Here is a 26,431-nt window from a genome sequence, read left to right on the forward strand (position 1 = left end):
TGATCCTAGTAATTTTAGTGAAAAAATTTATGTAGAAAGATTTTGGGCTACAATAGGCAATAAAGTTGTCTCAGTTTCCCTGGACCAATGACTGAAAGATTGCCAGTTGTGTCAGGGTTTTATTTGGCAGTGAGCCACAGTCCAATCCACTCAGCTCTCAGTGACACATCCTGCCCACTCCACACTCCTCAGAACCCATCCTCCTCTTTCCCTTGAGAAGCTGGACTTCAGTGGTCCTTGTGGGTCCCTTTCAACCGAGATTATTTTAGGATTCTAGGGTTCTGTGAACATAAAGAGACATATGTCATCCAGCCCCATATATAGTTCAGAGTTTAGGATCCTCCACAGGAATTTTTCAGGAGGTTAATGAACCTGTTTGTTGTATTTACACTGATGAGGAATGAGTTTGTACACAGGGATAATTGACAGAAATGTTATTTAGTATATGTTTAATTATATTGAGAGTTCCCAGGGCACTGGGTGAATGTGTTTTTACGGTGAGCAGTAAAAATCAACGTAAATATAGCATAATAAGTATAATGTATAAAAAAGAAAAAAAAAACCAACAAAACGGGAGGAGAGCTAAACACTTTTCCCCCCTATTTTTCTAAGTGTACTCTTTTTCTTAGTCTTCTCCGCTGATTTTCATCTTTCAGCTTTTTTGACTTTCATCTGGGAGCATGTGAGTCTTACTCATGCATTAACAGACTTGTTTACCTACTGCTACTATTTTATAGCATGAATATTTACTCTTGAGCATATGTGATTGCCAGACAGTACCTTTTTCCTTTTATACCAATCGGGATTTGAGGCAAAAGTTTCCTTTTCTTTTGCATTTCTTATTTAGTCAATAATAGTAGCAGAGAGTTAATGGAGGTATATCAAATGCAGACTGCTTAGGGCTTAGGGCTCTCCTTGATGTGTTAAAAACAAAAATAATGAACATACATTATCTGCAGTATTTTGCAAGAAATGTTTCCTCATTTCCATTTGAAATTAAGAGAGTCCTGTATTCCTGTTTTCTTCTACTCTGCAAAAAATCTTTATGCTTCATCAAAACAGCATGAAAAAGGTACTATATGTGATGACCTTTGCCTGAAAAGCAAATTCTACTGTCAACTGTCCTGCAGAACAAAAGGAGAAATTAAATGAGAATTTTTAATATTTTTTATCACTTTCTCTTTTTCTAAAAACCTAATTTTCTCTTTCCATGCATAGTTTTCTTATAATCTTCACAAGTTGTCTACCTAAAAAGGCAAATACTGGTTAAGTAGATTATCTTGTAGAATGAAATTAAGATGCCAAAAAAAGCACAGCAGTTTTTTCATTAACAGGATAAAGAGCAGCCAGTGTACTGTAGGTTTAATTTCCCTTCAGAACTCATGCTAGGACAGCTAATTGTCTCTGGTGCCCTGTTACATCTGTGACCCATGCTCAGTTATTGAGCTAGGACATAAATTTCAAGTTCCAAACAAAATATGATAGACTGGTTGCAATAAACACACCATTCCCATTCATTGTAATTGTTTTTCTTTAATAGATAAAATGTAAATTCTAGTTCCTGATATGACTCAGGTAAAGTAAATGATTGCAATGTTTACTTGTTTTGTGCTTGGAATATATGGATCTGTGTGCTCAGAAATGTGTCCATTTACTGTAAGTTTCAAATTTGTAATGTGTGTACCTGATCCTTTTATCACTCTCAGTGGTTGTGAAATGCAATAATCCAAATGTAATTATTCAACAACTTTAGTTGCACTAATTATATACAGGGTGTGGTACTAGGGAAAATGTCAGATGTGGTTGTGGTCTGTAACACAAACAAAACACAAATATTTGATTAAGTGTGTTTTAAGTGGAAAAAAAATGAAAAATAATTGAGACATTAGTCTTTGTCGATATAGGTGTGTAACTATGCCCCAGCACTTTAAATGCAAAGAAAAACATTGACCTGGTATCTGAACTACTGCATTTGAGCCTCCCAAAACATTTTCAATGTTCTTTTTGGAAGTCTGGCAAGATGCAATGGTCATTACATTGCAGAAGTCATCAAATCACATTACTCTCTGTCACCATGTACAAGTTGGTATACTGATATTTTAGTAGTTACTAAAATAAATTGGAAATTTCAGCCATCAAAAAATCCAATGTTCTTACTTATCTATCATACGTTATGAAATATCTCAGACTATATTTTCTATCATATTTTCAAATTTCAAAAAGAAATGTCAAAGTCTACATGTAGTGTGATTATTATTGATACAGTTATTTACAGATTTAAAAAAAATCAGTAGAAAATATAAATCTTTATATCCGGGACAGAGTGGACTGAGGAAGAGAGGAAGAAGGTCTGATTTTGTGGGGGGGCAGGGTTAATACCATAAAGATCTTTAAATACATGAAACACAATGCTCAAAGGAACTTTTTCACTTTAGCACTGAGGATCAAGATCAGGAACTGCTGTTTGCACCCCCAAATTAACCTTAATAATTATATTTGATATGATATAAAACATATCAAATTTTGGTATGAATAATAATGTGCAATCCTGCTTTTTTTCCACATATCCTAAGCCTTAGTCCCAGTTTATCATATTACCCACAAAAGGTGTTGGTAGAGAAGGAAGAGTCCTTGTACAGAGTAGATGTTGCCACAACACACACAGGACAAAGTTAAGACAGAAGAGTTGAAAGAGGGTTTAGCAGCTCTTTTTAGTGAGTTAATAAATATATACTCTGGGTTAAAATCAAGTTTTTGCCAAACACTGATATAGGGGAAAAATTTAGAAAATTGTAAGGCCTATGTCAAATCATATAACTGTGAGACGAAGAAGTAAGGAGAGAAATATGACTGCACTTTCTGTAACCACAATCAAGAATAATTCCTTTTTAGGAGCAAAAGACAGAGAAAATGCCTGTCAATAAAAGATAAAATTAAAGAAAGTGCATGTCAAAGCTTTTGACTGAGCTTGTGTTGTTCTTTCACTGTCACCACAAACACACATAAAAAGTTGTTCTGCTAAATTCAGTTAATCCAGGAAAAAGAGCTCAGGGCAGGATTCCTATTTTCACTTAAGCCACTTTACACTACACCAGAAATGTAAAGCACCAAGGGAATCTGTACCTTACTCTTGCTGAACCAGAAGGTTTTCCAGTGTAATAAGGTAAAATTTACACTGAGAAAGTGCTGCAGAGAAAGGGATTAGATCAGTCACATGTTGGGTGGAGCATAGCAGCTGTTTACCAAAACACAGCAACTCTCTCAAGATGCAAGGAAAGGAAATTAAGAAAGCTGTCTCCATCTGAAGCTGCAGGGGAAATTTAGGGAAGAAGAATGTAATTAACCTAATTGAAATTTTTCAGAGTACAGGATTTTTCCAGAATGACTTTATCATGAAACAAATGAGCCACTGGCACAGGCATTCACTTTTAGCAAAGCAGCAGCTTTGATCTTTTGTGCATATCTACACTAAACTCCAAGGCTGTTCATGCACTAAGTATTCAGGCCTCTGTACCATTTGTTCTTGGCAAACAAACAATAAAATCCAGTTGGTGTAATGGGACATCTTGAAGAAACAGTGTATAATTGTCAATATTTTCACTGGTGACATAAATGAGAGAAGCTGATTATTTTTTTGGGTCTTATGAAACTTAAGGAAATCTTGGTATTGCTGCCATAAAGCATTGACACCTTGAAGAATAAAAAAAATAATTCAACAATAAATAACCTATATTATTTTACAGAGGTTTATCCAGCAACATTTTTGGAAGCTGCAATTCTTTTTCATGTGAGCAACTATTGGACAGGGAAGCTCACTGTACTCAAAACCTGCCTCACACTTTAGATGTGTGGTATTTCTTCTTCACCTCATTCCTCTTCAGGAGGAAAGGAAAAGATGGGACTATTTTAATATACTAACTATTAGATATATAAACTAAGATGGGTGATGAATTTAGTGACTTCTAAATTTTACAGCATTTCAGTAGCAGAGCTGAGAATGCTGAAGCCTGCTTAAAACATTTTTCTCACCAATGCTCTAGATGCTCTGTCTTGAAAGATGAAGTTTGTGTAAAAGAACACAAGCCAACTATTTAGTATTAATTATAGTCCTGATTTCTCCAACCACACACAGCTCAAAGAATAATCCACAAAGACTTCAGAGTTCATTTATACAGCAATATTGTGGTTCAATTTAACACATTCTCAGTTTCAATTCCTTGCTCCCAGGCTAATGGTTTTACCATTCTGTAACTCCTATTGCCTTTTCTGCCTTCTAGTCCAGCCACCTTACCAAAAATCTTAAACCTTACTGACTCTAGTTGCATCGTTCCATTTTTCTTAATGCATGTCTGATCTTGGTATTATTGGAGAATATAACATTTTAGTGTTGGAGGAAAACCCTCCACTGTTATTGTATACATATTTTCCCATGAGGTACTCATCTGTTTTCTGCAGCTCTGCTCTCCAATAAAGTATGGTCTCTAAAGCATACAATAGAATCCTTCATGTCACACAGTGAACAAGAATGGGCAGGAATTAGCAGTTAAGTTTTGTTTTTACAAAGGGTTTGGAAGAGAAATCCTTTTTTAAGGGAAATTTTGCAGGAGGGTCATCATATTTTAAAACTAAATTAAACATGTTATAATGTATAAACTATGGATGTTAACAACATCTATCTCTTTTAAAAAAATAAAAGTTAATTCTTCCTGAGAAGATAGGCAGAATGAGAGTAGGGGAGAGGAGCTGCTGGTATGGCTCTCTGGAAGGCAGCATCAAGGCAAAGGCTTCCTGCTGATCCTGTGGTGACCAGAAAGCTGTGACACAAGTTTGTTACTGCATGCAGAATTTCAGAATAATTTCATTTCCAGAATAACCAATATAGTTCTTTTCTAATGTGTTAAATTCCATAATTACAGAATGCATTCTTTCCCTAAAAATTCTGGTTTTCATTTCATCTCCTGAACAGAGATTTTCAGCAAAATTCTGAAAAAACTGGAAGTTACTTAATATCTATTTTTCTTACATTAATGATAATCAGTTCTTCAAAATTGCTTCTCAGTTTTCATCTTTCATCAGTTTGTCTCTTATTCCCAAATCTGCTTTTCATAATCTCATGAAAAATGTTTAAATTCCCTCAGTTTTCTGTGGAATGTCTTCAGTAAATCCTTCCAGGCATTTGTCCCTCTCCTTATGTCTAAGAAGCCAAAATAAATGTCTTTGGACTGACATTTTCTTATCCTTGATTTCTTATTCAAGCTTCCCAACAAGTACTGATAACCCAGTAGCTTTCTTCCTTTTTGTTTTCTATTGGATTTTTTGGTCCAAAGTTCAAGATTCTGTAAAAAGAGAGAGAAGGTTTAGGAATATCAATTTTTTCTCTCAAGCTTTGACTGTTTTTTATTCCATTCTATTCCTGCCCTCACATGCTCAACTAGGTTAATACTTTCTCAAATGATCTCTCAACAAGGATCGATTCATGGTCAAATCTGTGGAAGATTAAAAGTGCTGAAAATGGACTGTCTGGTCTATAAACACTAACACATTCTGTATGAGTAAACCAGAATGACAATAGAAATAGACAGCTCTCTATATGTTTTAGTGATTTTTTAAAATGTATTCCTCCTATAAAACCTAAAGTGGTAAATATGAACCTGTAAATTCCCATTTCTTGAGAAGTGTCTATCAAAATCAATGATTTTAATGGCAACTACTTACTTCAGAAACAATCTCCAAGTACTTATGAAAGCATTTTGTAAATTCAGAACTATAAAATTACTCTCATGTAATCTGCAAAACAAAAGGTAATGGTATCATTTTATATAAGCCTCCATAAGACTTATGATTATATCCCTTGACTTCTTAATGGAAATCTAGTTGCCAATATCAGTTACAAAAGTGGTGGGGGAATTAATGCTTATGAATGAATTTGATGGATATGTAGAAAAAAATTTAGTATTTGTAAAAGAAACAGGAATACATATAGAAAAGCATGATATCAAACCAAACTGGTAGTGTGGTTTATCAAACCAATTTAGTGGAGGTTTAGAGGTTGCAAAACTATTGAAATTAAAGAAATAGCAGGCTCAAGATTGTTCCCTCAACAATAACTTTGCTTTTATGAGTTTATTTGACAGTCATTAAGTCTTCAGATACAAAAGCACCTAGTCTGTTATAGCCAGTATAATGCCCTCATCAATAATGTATGAAACCTTGGACCATTCATCTTCAGTGCACAAAAGTTTCACCAATTTCTTGTACTTCCTTTAAGGAACTAATTATTAGAGTGTTCTATAAACTGTTACCCCCAATGTACCAGCTGCTATTTATGATGCACAGGAATGGAGGATTCTCTGTGCATACACAGCACAGGTCAGGCTGCTTTAACTGTCAGAGACACTGTCTCAGAGGCAGTGCACTTAACAGAAGGTAACCTGTGTCCATCATGTCAGACATCTGGATTCTAATGATAAATTATGCAGGGCTTTTGTTAAGGTATAAATCTCTGATGTACAAAAATGTCACAAAAGTCATTATTAATTTTAGAACAATATCCAATACATGGTCTTCCTGTTTACTTTATTGTCCCTAGTCCAAGATGAGTTGGGAAATAGATGACAGGTGCTCAATAGGAAGTCTGTTTCTCTGGGTATTCTAGAGAAACTCAGTTACATGCCATACAGAAGTGAATTCTCAAAAGCATGCTCAGTTTTTATTGAGAAAGGAATGATTTTAGTAATATTTAATCAGTTGAAGGAGACTTTAAATAGCATCTTTGATAACGGTAAAAATCCAGATGGATTTTAATATGATAAAGAACATATAATTTCTTCCCTGACCTTCTTGACAAATCTAAAGATTATACAGAACAACCAATCACAAAATAAAGACTGAAAAGCAGATAATGGGCATAGTTTTGAATCAAATACCATGATTCATGGATTGCTGTGAAGTTACAAGATAAATATATATATATATGTATACATATATATATTTGTATATATATATATATATATATATCAGACGTCTGCTTTAGGTTTGGAATATAAAAAAATGTTAGATTTTTATAACATTTTATGATGTTAGTACCTTAAAAACTAGTTAATCTGTAAAAATAAAACATCTGCTAGAGATACAAATGTGAAATTAATAAGGTTTCCTTTTAAATCCTCTTATCACTAAACTTTCTATTGCGTATTCAATGCATGGACAAAATCCACCATGCTGCTTGCAGGCCTTCTTCTGGTAGTTGGTTTGTATTAGGAATACAGTTCTTGCAGGACATCTTTATGAAAAAGTAAAGGAAAGACTACTGAAGTTTTATAATACACAAAAAAAAAAGGTATTTTTGGAAGAATAGAAACAAACACGGGATGACTGAGCAGGCAGCTTTCCTTTTGTTCTGCTTTAAAGGACTAGGGAAAAGTAGACAGAGTTTGATACATTTTCACTGGTACATCCAAATGTACTAGGTACCAATATTTGTGTGAGGCACATGCAATCTCCTGCATTGTGAGGGGAAGAGTATCAATCTTTCATTTTTATTTTATTTTTAGATGGATGGCTGATGTTGAAGTAGTTTTTAAACTGAAAATCTGTGCCTTTGTGCATTACTTGCTTGATGTCTGACATTCTTGATGAGCAGAACTGAATTGGACGTGATGTATTGCCAGGGAGCAGAAACACTAATTTGTAAATGCAGTGTTAAATCAGTTATGCTAAGAAAAGCTATCTACTCCTGCAGCTTTACAGATTGTGAGATATCATCTCCTCTGTTGTTTCTTGTTGAGCCTCATAAAGAACAGAGAAACTGAGAAACAGAGAATCAGCTTAATTTCAAATGCTTTTCTTAAAGTGGGACACAGCTAATTTGGTTTATGGAGGTGGAAGAAAAGCTTGATCCATCCAGATTTTAGTTAAAGCTCTTACACTGTAAAATCCAGAGTGGTTATTTTTAAAGATATAATTTCCACTGTAACTGGAACTTAATTCTATTTCAAATACAAGGAACAAAATTTGGGAACGGTTATTTAAATTCTAGTTTTGCTTTTAAAAATGTCTTCAAATGTCTCTTTTCCTCCCTTTTGTATCCTTTGAACAAAATTAGAAAATCTTCTGGGAGAGTAGAAAAAGGAAGCAAAGCTGGTGCCTTCTTCATGCATTTACAATGTTAATAAACAAAGCAGAATAACAGACACCCCCTCTTCCTCCCCCTTAAGCACAGTTTTTATAAAACAAGTTAAATTCCAGGGGATTAGACATCTGTTAGATGTCTAATTAGACATTAGTTCTTAGTCTGAAGTTTTCTACAATTCCATCCTTGCTTAAACTATAATGTAAAAAAAAAGACTACTAAAAAGTCATCTATTATTTTTTAATTAATATTATTATTATTACAACAGCCATTATGCTTGAAATTTTTAACTTAGCTAAATATTTTGCATTGAAAAAACCGCTCTGATACTCAGAGGTTATTCTTTTTGATGTATCTGGACCCTAATGTCCACCTGATGATACAAAGTGAGTGACGCATGAATGAAACCCATTGTCTTCATGGGGAGACATGTTTCAGGGAAGCACAGAAGATTTCTGTCTATCTCATGGTTCTTTTGATATATCTCCGTAGATTGAACTACCAAGATTCACTTGTTTGATTCAGGCCAAGGGACTGGAGGAAGTTTGAGTAGCATCATCTGTTACTTTGACAGGCCCTTGTCAGAGTTGATACTCTGCTCATTAAAAAAAAAAGTACAGAGTGTGTTCCTGTTGTTGGAATACAAACACTCTGATGTGTGTCTTTACAAATGCACTACACACCAGTAGCCCAATAAGGCCACAAAAGAAAAAAAAAATTTGAAAACCGGGGAAAATAATGACACCATACATAAATGTCTAGAAGACCTGAGGTTTATCTGGGACTGTGATGTGGGGTGGCTCTTCCCCTTTCCTGGAGAGCACATTTAATCATCTGATAGGGAAGAAGGTGCCTGCTGTGAGGGCCCAGCCTTGGCAAGGGGCTCAGATGAAAGTGTATTTACTGATAGGTGAAAGAACACTGCTTTACACCATTGTTTGGGCTTGTACATTTTTTCCCCCTGGAGTTTAAAGCTGATATGACATCTTGGGAAATAACTACTCCTTTATACCTCCACCATTGTGACTAAAGCTGGGACAAAAATCACCTACAACTACTGAATAAAACTTAGTTCCCTCATTTTCTTGCTGCTAGATTTTCAGCTTCAAAAGACATTACTTCATTTAGCTAAGGATTATATAGTTTAAGAGAAACACCCAAAAGGAGAATTAACTCAAACTAATAAAGCAGGCAATAGAAATCAAATCAGTTTAAAGATCACAATTGCTTTGAAAACAATTAGCATTAACTCAGATCCCATTAAATATTATGTATTACTGGGCTAGAGGGGCTAAATTAGGAAAGAGAAAAGGGAAACAAAAAAAACTCCAATGAAAAGTAAGTAAACTGATTAGTTTTTCAAAGACTGGTGTATGTTTTTCATTAATTTTAGCATTTTTTCCAGTTCACATAAACACTGTTGTGATGTTCATACATCATAGGCTGATTCTATTTTTCTTTCACTATGTGACTTTTGCTCTAGGCCAACACACTCTAAAAGGGGATATGATCCATATGTTTGCTTTGCCTTCTGGGCTTCTTCCTGTCCCTGACATCATTTTGTGTTACTTTCTGAATTAAATGTAATTCTGAAGAGTCTGACATTTCCACCTCTGAGCCAGACAGCTGTTTGAGAGTGGTGATGGCAAGTAATATTTTATACTGTTTTGAGTTATTCTTCTTTGTTCATTGCTTATTAAATAAAGGATGTTCTTCATTGAAGATTTCCTTTAGACACAATATCATAATCTGTAATATTTAAAATTCTGAAAATAATCATGTTAGATTCGTTCTAGTCTTTCCAACCTCCAGACATAGCCAGGCTGACTAGCTCTTCAGTCTTTCTGACACCTTCTTCTTAGCTTTAAAAACTCACTTGAGTGCATTTGCTGCCTTTTCCCTTCTATTTGACAATGAAGGTTATCGCATTCTTACTGGATTTATGTTTTCAAAGTGTCATCTTGCAATGATCAGTATGACAGCATGTTTCACACAGTGGTCCATAGAACCTTTGGAGAAAACCCAAGAGAGGATTAGTGCTCGTGAAAGACAAAGTCGGAGGAGGGAAGAAACCAAAATATTATTTTTTTTATTTTGTCTTTCATACGGGGAGAAAAAGGACAAATCCTCCTGTTCCCCCTTGGAGTTTATTTGATGATTGGTGCCACTTGCAGTACTTCTGTAGTCCCCTAGATAGCACAACTTTTCAATCAGAGTGAAACATAGTATCATTTTTTTGCTCAGAAGATTAAAACCTTTAGGCAGGTAGACACTGCTTCTTCATATAGAGAAATCTGAAATGAACATGAATTGCTTGGATTAGTGGGACAGAAGACATTGGTAAATAATTGTGTTGGAGATTAAACAGTACCAAAACCCTTTAGCTGGAAATGCATGCTGTGGGAGGATATGCTAAGTGTCCATTGCAGGCTGACTATTTGACACAGATGTCTCAAATCATATTTGGTGTAGTGGGTTCGCCCTGGCTGGGTGCCAGGTGCTCACCAAAGCCTCTCTATCACTCTTCTCCTCAGTTAAATAGAGGAGAAAAAATGCAAGGAAAGGATCATAAATTGAGGCAAGGATAGGTAGAGGTCGCTCACAGATTACCATCATGGGCAAAGCATGCTTGGGAAAATTAACTGAATTTATTACTAATTAAATCAGAGCAGGATAACCAGAAAAAAACCCCAAAATCTCACAACACCTTCCCTCCCCCCTCCCCCCCTGTCCCTCCCCCCTTCCCAAGCCTAATTTTATTCCCAATACTCTACCTCCTCCTGACAGCTGCTCAGTGAGAAGGGGGACAGGAGCTGTGGTCACCTCAGCACACACTGTTTCTGCCACTCCTCACATTCTTCCCCCACTCCAAAATGAGTCCTTCTCACAGGCTTTGGTTCTCCACAAACTGTTCCAACGTGGATCCCTTCCACGGGGTGCAGTTCTTCTGGAGAAGGCTGCTCCAACATGGGTCCCCTGCAGGGTCATAAGTCCCAAGAGCAGTCCTGTTCCAGTATGGGATCCTCTCTCTCTGGGGCAACAGGTCCTGCCAGGAGCTTCTCGAGTATGTAAAATCATGGAATCACTGCCTCCTTTGGCCGTGGTTCCAGTGCAGGGTTTGCAGTGTGGGCTGCAGGTGGATCTTTGCTCCACCACGGAGCTCCATGGGCTGCCTCACCAGGGTCCTCACCACAGCTACAAGGAAATCTTTGCTCCAGTGCTCCTCTACTTCACTGACCTTGGTATCTGCAGAGCTGTCTCAGATATGCTCCCTTCTTTGGCCACAGTAGCTCAGGATTTTTTCCCCTTGTGAAATACGTTATCCCAGAAGGCACCACCATCATCACGGATGGGCAGTCCTGGCCAGCCCATCTGGCATTGACTATGTCAGTCAAAGGGAAGCTTTTGACAGATTCTCACAGAATCTACATCTGTAGCCCCTCTGCTACCAAAAACTCACGACACAAGCTGAATACATTTGACTTACATGGATTAAAAATAATTAAATAATAGTTAAATAATTAAAATTAGTTGTGTACTATCTGCAGACAGAATCCTCTATATTATGAGTAAATATAGATATAGAGATTTATAAATACATAGATATATAGACATAATTCCTTTAATTATGGGGAACTGCAAAAAATCTTGAGATGAGCTCCATCAGTCATTGCTTTCTGATATATGGGCTTTATTGCACTTGATCCCTGTGGACATTTTTCTGCAACAGTTACCACAGTTATTGCTGGTATTAAGTAGAAGGATCAGTCATTCAGAAATTCAATATGTATTTTCTTATATCTGAGTCTCAGTTGCAGATTTTCAATCATTCCTGATGTCTGGCATGTCAGTATCTCCAGGTCAAATTCTATTCTCCATTACACCAAAGCCAATTCAGAGTTGACCAGAGTTAGTGGGAGCTGAGGCAGAGCAGGTTAGTGTAGCCTAACAAAACACAGAAGATAATCCTCCCTGCTCCCATTAGTGAAAAGACTCATTTTACTCCTTTTTTGAGCTGGATGGAAAAGCTCATAATGGCTTTTTTTTGTTGTTGGTTTTTTTTTTGTGTTTTTTTTTTTTTTTTGTGGGGGGGGGTTGTTTTTTGGTTTTTTCTCCTAGCAAGAAGTTGTAGTCCTGTATGTTGGAATGATAGCTGATAGTCAAAAGGGGAAAGGGAGTTTGAAGGGTGGCAGATGATGCTATGAGGGACTGTTACCTGGCTGAGCAGTAACTGCTGTGGGTGAGCTGGGTTGGAGGCTACACTTTGCTGACAGAATTCCAGTGCAAAAATACCAGTACCAGAAAGAGGGAAAAATGCTCCAAATCATGGGCAGTTCAGCAAGTCTCTCAGGAATTTCAGTTAGAAACTGATTCTGACTTCTAAATATCTCACATCCTGACTCACCCGAGAGTTAGATCTCAAATACTACAGAGCTCTTTTGGTTCTTTTGTATTCTCCAGTACCATAAACCCATCATTTTAAATCAATGAGCTTAGTGGTAGGATAAAGTCTGCTCACTCTAAATTTAAAGGGCAAGTTCTGAAGCAATGGCTAATTTTCCAGGCATCTGAAGGAGGCAGCTTGCTGGGTCACCAGGTCTCACTGCTGAGAACAACAGATGTGAAAAGAATAATGATCGATGCAGACCGTTCCCAGAAGTACAGCTCAAGTAGCTCTACCATTAAACTGTCAAACTCATTCTGTTTTCTATGGGTTACTCAGCAAACTGTTGCAAGTGTTGATGTACCAGATATAGTCAGTGTTTCATAAGCAGGCATTTTGCCTATTGTTTTTGTAACATAATTAGTAAAATAAAGTTTACCTCCCTAACAGTGTTACTGTACTGAGCCTGCTTGGGTTTTGTGAATCTTATGTCACTGCAGTTCACATAGGAACTTTCCTTTTATCTATGCTTTATTTTTAGTGAGAAAGAAATTATGGATAAAGTAATTACAGAAGAAAACTGATTAAATAAAATTCTGATCTCTTAGTCTCCATACAAAGGTGCTCATATTGTACCTTGCTTTTCTGTTTAGTCTCTTATGAAGGTAATGTGTCTTTATGAATTTAGCTCTAGGTCTTCAGCAGCTAATGAACAGGATAATAATTTATTAATTTTTATAGAATGATAATACAGTGTAAAAGTCAGGATGTAGAAGAAAGGCCTGGAGTGTGACCATCTTCTTGAGTAAGATTGGTCTTCTAAAGCTGTAAGTAATGTATTCCTTGGATGTCATCATGGATTTGTCTTTCAAAATTTAAAAATTCCAGGCCTTTTGAGAAATGCTTAACGTAAATTGTCTGAATCTAGAAGCATGGCTCTGTAAGATGTTGAAACAGCAATATCGTCACAAAGCCTGGAAAGCTTTTTAGTTCTGTATTTGTTCTTCCAATTTTTTTAATATATTAATTCATATGTTACACAGGAATAGTGTGAAACAGGAATTATGAAATAATGCATTACTTTTCAAAGATACCTCTTCTCCTATGGTATTTGAATAGTTGCAGGTCAGCTGGTGAGGAAAATTTAATTGATCCATTCTTCTTGGAAATGATCAGCACAGGAGCAATAAAGGAAGTATTCTTGCAAATGCAGTTTGTGTGGCATATTGTTTACTGTATATCTTTATAATTATTCCCATTGTATAAAAAGGGACCATCTACTGGGCATAGTAGATGGCTTCTATTATCAACTAAAAAAAAATTAATACAAAAGTTCAAAATTCTAATTGAAGTTTGAACCCATGAAGGGTTCATAAAATTGTCTGTGATACAATAACAAAATCTCCTAGATTCAAAGTTTAGGATTTTTACTCCCCAGCAATGGGCAAGTATTATATTATCACATCAAGACACCTTCCTTTGGGATTTGAAAATGTACATTTTCAAATGTACATTTTATCTATTTCAGCCTTTTAAGAGTATTCCACCATTTAATCACAACACAAAATGTAACCATCTTGTATTGAAATGTTCATAAACATATTTCAGTTTTATGTAGTGTAATTTGAAGTAGAAAGAACTGAGGAATGATCAGTGAGCTCCAGTGGCTATTTGTGGCTGTAATAAAGCCACTCTAATATTGCATACTTGTACAATGCATCACGTAATATAAATAGGATCACCTAACTATGAAGGAACACACCAGCAAGATTAACACCTCAGGGAAGGGCAGGGAAAATTATTAGATTCAAGGGACACTCTTTGTGTGGGGAGTTTTTTTGTGCAAACAGATTAAAGCCAAGGCATCCTCAAAGGGAAATAACTTTGTACATGAGGAAACATTGTGTAGTGCTTGAAATTAAAGAGCTTCTGCTGTAGAACAGAGCTCAGAGTTCCTCTTGATATGAGAGGACTAAAATGATGGCCTCTCCTGCTTCAAATGAAGGCTCTTAGTTCATTCGCTGGTTTTATTCACAGGAAATTGTGAGTGACATGAATGCAAAGGCTTTATCTTCTCTGGATACATTGAGGGGAAGCAACAAAATTGTCTGGTTTTGTTCTTGATGAATGAAATTGAAAGTGATTTACTTTCTCTTTTTACTGTGAGTGTAGCCCAATCAATTTTCTCCAAGACTGTAAGCCTTCTAGTTGGTGGAAATCTTTCTTTAGAGAAAACACTACTTTGATAACTTGTTTTATGTCACTCTGTAATGTAAAGCCTAGTTGGCACATTGAACAACAGTGTTGGGAATAAGATTATTCAGCAGGAAATCTGCCACCATCTTCTTAAACAAGGCTTGTCTAAGTGAAAGACAAGTAATGGTCACACAGAAGAACAGACTAGCCAAACACCAAGATGACACAAAAGAACTTTGACTTATTTATGAATAAAGCTCATGTAAAGCAAACCACTTTTTATGTTTTAATCCATTCTTTTCCTCTATTTTAATTGGGAAATTAGCATTATTAGGGTATGTTCCTTGACTCTGATGTCATTTTCCTTTTTGAGAAACTTGTGAAAATTTTCCATGGAATTTAATTTCTCATAAAATCATCTTCCACAGAATGGCTGGGATCATTGGATTGGATTAATGTGACATTAAAAATTAATTCATAGATTATATACATCCTGAGACACAATTTTGATAAAAGCTTTCCTGTGAAGCTTTCAATGATTGCTTGATGTGGAATGAAACACTGTTTATTTTCTGATATTATTTTCCTATATTAAAAGCATTAGCCACATAATTCCATCTGTGAAATAAAAAGTAGATTTTTTATTCATGTAGACAACAATTTGCATTTAAATCTGTGTATCGCCCCTGCAGAGATTCTTGTCCCAGCATATGAACCTTATCATCTCAACAGCCTTATATTATCAAAACTTTTATGTACATAATATCCTGCAATGATTCCTTGAGATACTGTGTTAATGTAGTTTTATAAAATAGTTTCTGTTGGATGTGTTCTTCCGTTATAACTCAGGCTTTTCCTGCAAATGTAACTATTTACACAATATTTTTCTCAAGAAAAGACCACTAAGTAGAAATTCTTGTCAAAGCAGAAACCATGAAGCTGTTCCTTTGCACTCTCCTCTTCAAAGTGCACAGAGGCATTCACAAATGTATGTGCAAAGGTACCTATAACTCTCCTGTAAAATTTCTCCTGTAAAATGCCACCTACTAGCTATGGGATTTACCTTTTCTTACAGGCAGTTATTTAAATCTCAAATTCATCCTCCAGTAGAACATATGCTATGAGAATATTCTGAGTAGTTTAATATTCCACAAACTTTCCTTCATTTTTTCTTCCTCTTTGCTTCCACCTTCCTTAAAATCCCATACTAAGAAAAGAAATATTCACTGAAGAACTTCTTTGAAAATTATGCTTTATTTGGATGTATAGATGAGAAACAGTTGGGAAACTTCATTATTATTGAAGAATAAAATACTGCAGATTGCTGTGGTTGTTCTGCTTTCTCCTGAGAATACAAGCCAGATGAGGTCTATGTGCATATATTTCTAGGGGTTATCAAGGAATAACAGAGCCCAGAGGCAGTTAAAACAATTTCAGTGGAAGAGTGTGCTTAAAACATTGCTAAGGAAAGGCAATCAATTTCATATGGAGTGAAAGTCTCCAGCCTCCATGCCACCTTACACAACATTATGAATGAATGAAATAAATCAGCTTTTAGAACTGAAGAACAAAAAGAATTTCTGTGTTACAAAGCAGGTCCATATTTTGTGAAACTGGAAGAACTTGATATTAATTATTCTGACATAAATCACATTATTCCTTACAATTGCTTCATTCTCTACATTTTCCATAGTTCTGTAGACATTGTGAAGCTGCTTTTTTTTGGTTTTTTTTTTCCATTGTGCTGCTGTAGAGGTGAAAATTCTTTGTGTTTTGTACTGAAAAGTGAGATATATTTTTTCTCTCCTAGATCTGTTGTCTCATTGCACGATCCTTCCAATAGAAGAATCAAATACTTAAAAATAAAAATTAATAAGGACTAAACCAGTAAATCTCCTGAGCCATGCTGCTGCTGCTCTAGCTCCATCTTTTGCAGTTGCATTTGTGTTCATGCATATGATCACATGAATGGGACTCAGTAAATCACACATTGCTCACTGTGTAAATCTTAAATAACCATTTTTATTTCCTGTGGAGCAGTTATGAGTTCACACCTGCTAAGCTGAGACTATTCTAAGATACAATTCTGGGGAGTGTCCCCTGCATCCAAATAGTCCACCTGAAGAATAAGAGAAACCTAATTAATGAAATAAGATTAATAACTAGAAAATTATTTTTTAGCCTGGTCTTCTTCCAAGTCCCACTGAAAATTAGAATATTCTGGCTATAGCTTTCCTACATCATCATTTCTACTCTGCACACTGTGATCATTTCACTCAGTTTGATTTCATTCTCTTTAAGGTAAACTATCTATGTTCTTTTGAAGTTTTCCGTGGAGGAAGCTCAAAATTAGTGGTCCACCTAACAGCTGATAGAATACCTCTATGCTTCCAAGACATCAAGATGCAGTGCTGGTCATATTATGAAGGGAAAAGTGAGATTTAGAGGTATACAGGTATCCTGTGTTGGAGGACATCCCCTCATTTGTCTCCACACCCTGCTATGTTCTTATTGCTCTTGTCCAAGCCAGCAAATAAATGGTAGAAAATCAAAAAGCCTCATCTGCACCTCCACATCCAGCTGGTTTTGGGAGGTACCAGCATCAGTCTGAAGCACACTGAGCTGGTTAGAAAGGGCCTGCAGCTTCCCCTCCCCGCAGCCCCGACCGCTGCGGCCGGGCTGGTTCCAGTCGGCTCCATCTGCACAGAACATGAGGTGGTTGTGAAATAAAATCCCTGGTTTCTGGGAAATACTACACATGCAGTCCTCTTTCCCAGGCTACACAATCAAAGAGAGGTTTTAGTAGTTAAACAGAGGTTTTATTAGTCAGTTCAAATGTGCTCTAGCTAGATGTTTTATACTCTTCCCCACATCCCTATTCTTGGAAGAGGAAAAATCAGTCATCTGCTTTGTGTGGATTGACTTCATAGAAACTGAGAAATAGAGTATAGAGCTTCTGACAAACCTGAATGGAGATAATCATGTTTTATTAGTCTCTGAACCTAGGGAAATTAATGTAGTTTGGAAGGGCAGAGAGCATTGATTTCCAAATGATCTATTTTTCCAAGTCTTATCCTCTATCCTTAGAAAAAGTATAAAGTGCTCCCTGGTCTTTTATAAAATTAAAGTTATTTTACATTTAAATCCTGAAATTTCATTTTAATCCACTTTATCTCAAGAAACCTAAAAAAAAGTGTTCACTTTTGCATCTTATATTAACTTATTTTAACCTGCAAAAATCTTCATTAAAAGAAATCCTTCTCTTAATATTCATTCTCTATATTAACTGTCAGTGATTGACCCTCTTGGGTAGTGTCTAATGAAGTGAAGGTTGCTGTTTCCTTCATTTTTATAGAATTAATTGGTTTCTCAAAGCTGCAAGAGATTTGACCTATTGTTTGCCCTCTTTCAAGAGAATTTAACACGTTGTAGTCATTCCAACAATGGGCAAATAAAGTTCAAATAGGTGATAAACTAACTAATTAATGCTTATATTTAAGAAAGTAAAAAAGAACATTCTACAGGTTTTTACTATTACTTGTCGTATTTCTTTCAAGGATTGTAAGGAACTATTTTATCAAAATCTTGTAGGAGAGATTTTGGTTGGTTGTTTGCAACTAAGAAAAGTAAGAATCTGAAAAAGCAAATAAATGTAATCAAAATGAGAATTTGAAGATAAAATCACTTAGACAAAACTATATTTGTGGTAATATGACCAGAGCCATTGACATTTTTAGAGGGAAAAAATATTAAAATTATTCTTATGTTTCATAATATTTACTAGCATATGTACATAAATAATTTATCATATACATAAATTGACTATTAAAAAAATTAATTCTATTTTAGTGGTGGTTTTTGTCAATATTTTTTGGTTTAACACATTTGATATCATCATACCAAAAAAGATGTTTTTGCATTTCCATTAATTCAATATGTTGACTATTGAAAACAGTACTAAAAGCTGAGATGACAGTTGACAGAGCTTTCCATTGGGCTGTGCCTGCCTGAAAAGACCTACAAGAGTCATGGAATCACAGAAGAGTTTGGGTTGAATGGGACCTTAAAGAATATCCAGTTCAAAACACCCCTTTCCTCAGATACATTTGTTTGTTTGTTTGTTTTTGTTTTTGTTGAGGGGAAGAATGGACAATAATTTAAGGATTTGTGATTTGTCTATCTCTTTGTCCATTACTTGACCTCAACCAGACTCTCTCTTCCTCATTGTTAGATTTTTTTTTTCCTCTCTCTTTTCTTGGTGACCAAAAGTAGATCTTTTGATACAGGATGATAGTAAGTCATTAGGAGTTTTTAAAAAGTAATACACTTCAAATAGAATCAGGAACAAATTTTGCTAAACTTAATTCTCATAAATTCTTATGTTCTTTATTTCAAAACAAGGGAAAGCTGTTCAAGATCTGGCTACATTTGTTTCTCTGAAATACACCTGCATTCTGTTATATGTTTTTTTTGGTTTGTACAATGACTTTCTGATGCTAAAAATAATGAATTTTTGAAAACTTTCATGAAACTTCCTGAAGATGCTGTCTACCTTCTCTGATGGGTTAAGAAATTCCAAAAGAAGGATTTTATATCTCTCTCATCCTTAACTTTTATTAACACTTTCTGTGTTGATTAGCTTTAAAAAAAATAATAATTTCATTATTGTATCCAAATTATTCATGATAGTCCATAAAAAATAACCAGTATTTCCAAGTTTCCACTGGAACTCTGATCTGCAGAGAAATACTTTTCTTCCTGCTCTTTTATTTGAGGAGGCAGGGGAATGATATGATAAAGCCAGGAAAGCCATGGTCCTGTTTAAAGGCTCCCTCCACTATATTTTAGACCTTGTTTCATCTACAGGCTTTTAAAAAGCTATATTAGGTGTGATTAAGGAAAAATTACATTTTATGCATCATGTTTTGCCTATTTGTCTTTAGCTCTGTCAGCTGAATCAACTTCAACTAGCGCAACACTTTAATATTAATCAGATTGTGAATGTCAAATGATCTGCTTAAAATAATTAAAAGCCATTATAATTGAAAAATCTATTGATATTAAGAATAGAGTGAGACTTTAATAAGATATTGTAATCCATATCTGACCTTTTATGTTATTTTGGATTTTTCTTCTAAAAACATCTAGGCAGATACAGCAGTATTTTTAAATTCAGGTTTTTTAGTTTTAAGACTGATATAAAAAAGCTAGTATAATTTTACACTTTTTATTTTATAGCTAATCAAGAAAGCTTTAACAATTTACCACTATATCTCTCACTTCAGTCTTTATTGGAGAGTAAATTTAGTCCTGATATCTGACTTTTCTTTTTTTGCACACTTCACTCCTGATTATTTAATGCTACTGTGTTGTTTATTCTTTAAAACTGCTCTTTAGCCACTTAGGCTTGTTTAAACTAATGTCTGATCTAGAGACTGCAGCTAAGAACAGATATCAGCTTGCAGAGGCAGAGTGGCCCATGTTGTATATTAACCTTTCTATAGAAATTTTATTCCTGAGGACTAGTGCTAGGAATTCTGCTCTGTATGAAAACTTCTATGAAACTTAAAAACTTAGGAAAGATTCTTAGCATATAAAACAAGAATTGAGAAAAAAAAAAAGCCTTTGTTTAAAGCGTAATCTGTGGTATTAAAAACCTATTGTGTTTAGAGGATAAAAGAAGAAAAATTGCAAATGGTAAAATAAAATTATTCTGTTGCAATTGGTAACAAATTATAGCATTTTTAATGCTTATTGTGCAATGTAATTTTTTTGCCTGTCTGAATTTCTGTGGGGTTATTTTCCAGCTATGGGTAACTATGTATAACACATTTTTTCCAGTTATGTGAATTTACTGTCTGATCAACAAACATCTTTGTTAGTTGTTCAGACTGTTCCTTTGCAGTACTTCATTACAAGCAATTTTCCCTAGATTTTTTAATTTCTTCCTGTATCATCTGAAATTTTTCATCATCCCTTAAAAACCTGAGAGCCAAAATAAGATATTTCACAATTAGACAGTTTTACCTTTCACACACAAAATTCTATACACAGAATTATATCAGTCTCATTTAGAACCTCCCTGATTTACACAAGATTTGTATTAGCACATTTTAGTTATTGTATTGCCTGGGATTTGCAGCTTTCCTGCCAAACAGAGCACAAAATCTATTCAAGGTGACTTTTTCCTAGGATACAGATTGCCACAAGAAATGGATTTACTGGATTTTACCTTTTTCATTATGAGATCATGCTTCAGCTATGTAATAATACAGTTGGGCTGACTTGGATAATTGTATCATATTGACTGTTTAGTATGACTTTCTGTCCTTATTTTTCACCTCAGACAGCCTGTATTTTTGCAGTTGAATACATGTTCCAGTCTTAGTGTAGCATAAGTTTCAGAAAAAAACCTGTACTAAATTGAGTTCCAAAATTATAATGCAACTAACAATTTTCATAATTTAAACTTGTAGCCCAGCCCAACATGAAACCAGAAGTGTTGAACTGTGCATTATCAATTCCTTAGAAAGCACGTGTTGATTATCATTAATTATGATACTGTGCTTTATTATATTGCATTTTAAAATTTTTTTATCTTCAATTCTATTTCTGGCCAGCCCTGTGAGTGCTCAGACTGTTCAGATTCTATAAATAGTAGGACACATTCATTCTCAGGTTTTGAGTAGGATAGGTTGTCTTCTTCAGGGTGCTCCCAAGATCAGATTGAGAAAATCACTTATCATGTTCTGGAAGGCTTGCAAAAAATATAGAGAAAATACAGCTGGCTTGGAGGGACTGCTCTGTATCAATAACAAGTTAGGCACAGGCTTGATGAGTTAAACCTGTACCACTGGTAGGTATTTGAAGTTGCCTCAGTTAATTAGAACAGCAATACTATTAATCACATTTATATGATTAAAATAAAAATAAAACAAAACAAAACAAAAAACATCAAACAAATGAAAAAAACCAAACAAAAATCTGTGTAATGTTATTTCTGTCTATTTCTGTCCTGAAATATTAATATATATCAAGACTAGCACTTTACCTTCTGTCTGTAATAAAGGTCTGCTCTATTTCTAAGTGCCCTCTTGTTCTTTTCTTCTTTGCTGTCCTCTGAATGGCCATGCAGAGGGTTTTTCTATTGGATACTCATACCTTCACTTATTTTTTTCTTTCCATATAAGCTTGATCAACTTTTTTTATTATCCCATGTAACTCTGATATTTTTCACCTTGAAGTAATAAACTTTTAATTATGGTATAAAAGTATTAAAACATTTGCAGACATCTCTGGGATTTTTGTTTTTAATATAAAATTATTATAATATTATTAATTATTAGTTATAATTATAATTACAATTATAATAGTATAATTATTATATTTTATATATTATAAAATTATTATAATTTATATAATATATAATTATTATATAATTATTAATATTTTTATTAATATAAAATTGGTTCCTTACTTGTCATTGATTCCTGCTCCAAATCTGCAGATAGATTGATTTTATTAATAATAAGATCAAAGATTAAATATAGTCAAAAAAGTAAAAGATCTAGTAGTACTTAATTACTAGGTAAATGGAAGTTTTTTCAAATTTTAAATAGCATCTTCCATTTATTTTCTCTTCTGCTTCTTAATGACCAAAATTCAACTGTTAAAATTCATATGACTGATCATGTTTCCACATACATCAGTACAAAGGGGTAACTCAACTGCAGCAGTAAAATTAGCACAATAAAATGTGAAAGCATTTGAATGAGGTATTTATACTAACTAGGAAATAAAAGAGTTAAGATCTATGCAGAAATACAAATATTCTCTATTGCATATCTGTTGTTTCATATAACTTACACTTTAGCCTCTTCTGGGCAAAGACTTTGTTTATTCTCTAATTATTATGCATATTTCTACTCCTTTCAGATTTCTACCCTTACAGATTTACAGAATTTCTTATAGACAGTTGCAGGTGCCATATAATAAACAGGAAAATGAAATATTTTTGTGAATGAGCAGTGACTTAATAATTTAAAGTACCTTAAACTATGTGCACTTAATACCACTGTAAGTGGTGCAAGAGCTTCTCTATTTAAGAAAATAATTAAAGTTTTGAGTAACAATTCCTACTAAGAGAAGTGTAAATGTACTTTTGCATTAATATACTGTGAAACCAGTAAACTGAAGGATAAGCAGGTCACTTATGGTCAGAAATTTTAAATATTCGAAAGAAAAGAAAAGTTAGATTCAGAAACACACCACCCACTAAAGAAGGGTCTTTTTCCAAGTAAGATCACATATTTGTTTATTGTATAGAACCAGGAGAATGGAATCCTCCTGTCCCTGCAGTCAGATAAAGGCCAGAGATTTGCACAGCTGAAGCATATGCATACATTATTAAAAAGCAAAGGACTGCTGAAGATCTGTCATGTGCTTGTTATCTTTATCCAAGAGCAGCAGTCTGTAAATGGTTTATTTGGTCTGCAGCAGTTTGCCATAAGGGCCTGTGCTTGACCACCATTACAGAACTTCTGGCCATGGTCAGTTGAAGCAGCCAGTGTAAAAGATACTGAAATGCAGCTCAGAAAATAGGAGAAAAATAAATTGCCTGAATCAACTAATAAAATAGGTTGCTACTAAATAGAGAAGTGCTGAAGAGTAATGACCCTGAAACAGATTTTAAAAATATTGCCCTCAAAATGTCTCTGAAAAATTCAGTCATAATTGAATTTACTTTGAAGAAAGCAAATAAGATAGAAGAAAAACATGTTTCTGGAGCAGTGATCAACAGTATAGATGCAAGCCAAGGTACTGAAATACACAGGATGATTTGTTTTCAATCTAAAATGAACAGTACTGAAAAACAGATGATGGCATGTCAGGCATCATGCAAAAATTACCAATGGCTAAAAAATATGTCACTTCAAAGACAAGGGTCTCAGGTGGGAAAGAAAAAGCTCATTACTTTCTTTTTTAAGCAGTATTTAAGGGTCCAGCAGCTGACAATCAGAAGGACACACATGGAGGAAAATGTGTGCCTATATTAAGCAGTGGCTAAGATCAGCTGCAAAGACAAGTGCCAAGAGCAGGGACAAGAGCTTGTCACCAAGGGGATGGAACACCAAATTGCTCTTAGGCAGACGTGGGACTGGCAAACCTGCTCTGTGCAGTAGCTTGACATACATGTGTGCTCTTCTTCTGCACCCTGGAGGATATCTGCCTAACAATATTCTGTCCAGTTCCTGGGGAGTTTATAGCTGGGTGTCTGCAGAGGCTGCCAATAAAACCCCCTGTTTGCACCATTGTGGCTCATTGTGTGCAGTTTCTCAGCTTTTGCTCAAGGCAAGGGTGTGGTGCTACCATAGCACAACCCAATCTCACTTTTCTCCCAAAGTGGTAGATTGCAGTGACATCCCCTTTTTTCATTTTGGGTTTCCCTGCCTCTCTGAACACCCTATATTCAGACACTTAGACATAGACTATGGCTGCAAGAGTATTTTGTGATGTGTGTGACCTGTCAGTGAAGCATAGATATGTGTGAGTGCTACATAATGCACTGGTTCATTCCAAATTCTGGTAAGGCTTTGTAGGACATGTATTTCATGGTTACAAGTGTTATTCAGTGCAGATATGCTGTGCTGCAGTGGGTTGATGGGAGCAGTGTCTGTCACGGGGCAGTCCCTGCACTCTTCTAATGGAGGTCACCCTGTAGCCATACCACTGCCACTCATTGACATCCACATTCATATCATGAACCTACATTTTCCTTCTCTCAGTTTAAAATATTTGTTATTTATCCTGTGTGACAGGGCTTGGGTATCAGATCCTCTGATTTACCCAACTGCTTTCTCAAGCTGCTGAATATTGTTATCATTCTCTTCCTCATCCTTTAAGTTACCAGGAACAAATCAAACTTCTTTTAGCAATTCTTACTTTTATATAGTCCTAAACCATGGTATACCAAATTGGACATAGTACACCAGGTGTCATATTAGGAAATCTGAAGTGTAGGCATAATTCAAATATTATTCTCTGAATATGCCTTTCAAATCCATTGCGAAAGGCTGCATAAAAAGGCACTTCAAGAAATGGAGAGGCTACAATAAAAAAAACATGTCTCTATAGACCTGTTTCAAAGAGTTGTTTCTATCACCTACACACTTATAGTATATATATCCTTTAATAAAACTGTTTACATTCCACTGTAGTAATGTTAGTTTAATGAATTTTTACTTAGCAGGGAAGTTTGAGGTTTGTGATCCATACAAAATGCATAATTTTAACAATTCTGTGTTTGTGATGAAAAACATGATATAACTCCATCCTTTGACATGCTTTTAGTTCTCATCTATTTCATAGAGAGATAATAATCAGGTTATTTCAGTACTGCCACATATCAACATTTTATGTTGTCTTTCTGGCAGTATAGCAACTTCATTTTATCATGTATTTGTCACTGCAAGTTAACCAAAATTTTTTTAGAACTATCATTGCAATTAAATTGTCAGTGATGTTGTTTTTATAAATGAGGTAATTAAGCCCTTCCATTCTATTACATAGTTAATGAGCATGCAAATTAAAGTAAATAGTTGAAAGATGGCAAATCCCTAATCCCTTTTCAAGTATCTTGTTTGAGCTAATGCTTTGTTTTCCACAAATTCATATAATACAGCATAACATTTCTGCCGATATAAGTGACTTGCACGTATTTATTACTTCATATAAAAGTCCCCTCCAAATGTATCCAAGCTCAACAGAAGAAATATTCTTAGAAGAAGAATAAAAAGAAGAAATATTCTTAGAAACTAATTTCCCACCTACCATTTCGCTCTGGAATCTGAGCATTTGATCAATGTGGCTTCATACTGATACGAAAGAGTAATGTTACTTATTTAACACTGCTTTTCATTGTGGTTTTGCCCCATATTGGCACCAAAAAAAAACCCAAAAAAAAAACCAAAAAAAAAACCCAACCAAAATAAAAACCTCATTTGGATTGCTGCTGTCTTTATTGTCTTTATTTTTGTTGTTTAACTCCAGCTAGCACAGAAATCAAGGAGAGAATCAGAAAAGTAAAAGCTGGAAAATTCCTGTGTTTAGATAAAAGACCATTTAAAATTTTAAAGGAAAAGCAAAAGCTGCACACACAGGCAAAGCAAACCAAGGAATTAATTCATTGCTTCCCATGGAAGGCAGGTTTTCATCCATCTCTGGGAGAGCAGTGCATCATGTGCAATGGTGACTTGGGAAGACAAACACCATCACTCCAAATGTCCCCTCCTTCCCCCTCCCTCCCACTTGATGCACTGGGTATGGCATCACACGGGCTGGAATATCCCTTTGGTCAGCTGGGGTCACCTGCCCTGGCTCTGCTCCTCCCCACCTCCCAAGCATACCCAACTTCCTTGCCAACCTGACAATACAAGAAGCAGGAAAAGCTTCAACCCTGTGCAACCCCTGCTCAGCAATAACAAAAACACTTCTATATTATCAACCCTGTGTTCAGCACAAATCCAAAACATAGCCCCATACCAGCTACTGTGAAGAAAATTAACTGTAGCCCAGCTGAAACCAGCACAATTCTTTGGGCTGGGTATTTATGATTAAAAATGGCAATTTTGCATTTAATATAAGGGAACTGTCTTTTTATCTTCCTGGGAGAAATGAAACATTTACAGCAGGACTAGATAAACACAGGGTTTATAATGGCC

The sequence above is a fragment of the Agelaius phoeniceus genome, chromosome 6 (genome assembly GCF_051311805.1).
Source record: "Agelaius phoeniceus isolate bAgePho1 chromosome 6, bAgePho1.hap1, whole genome shotgun sequence".
In the NCBI taxonomy this organism is placed as follows: domain Eukaryota; kingdom Metazoa; phylum Chordata; class Aves; order Passeriformes; family Icteridae; genus Agelaius; species Agelaius phoeniceus.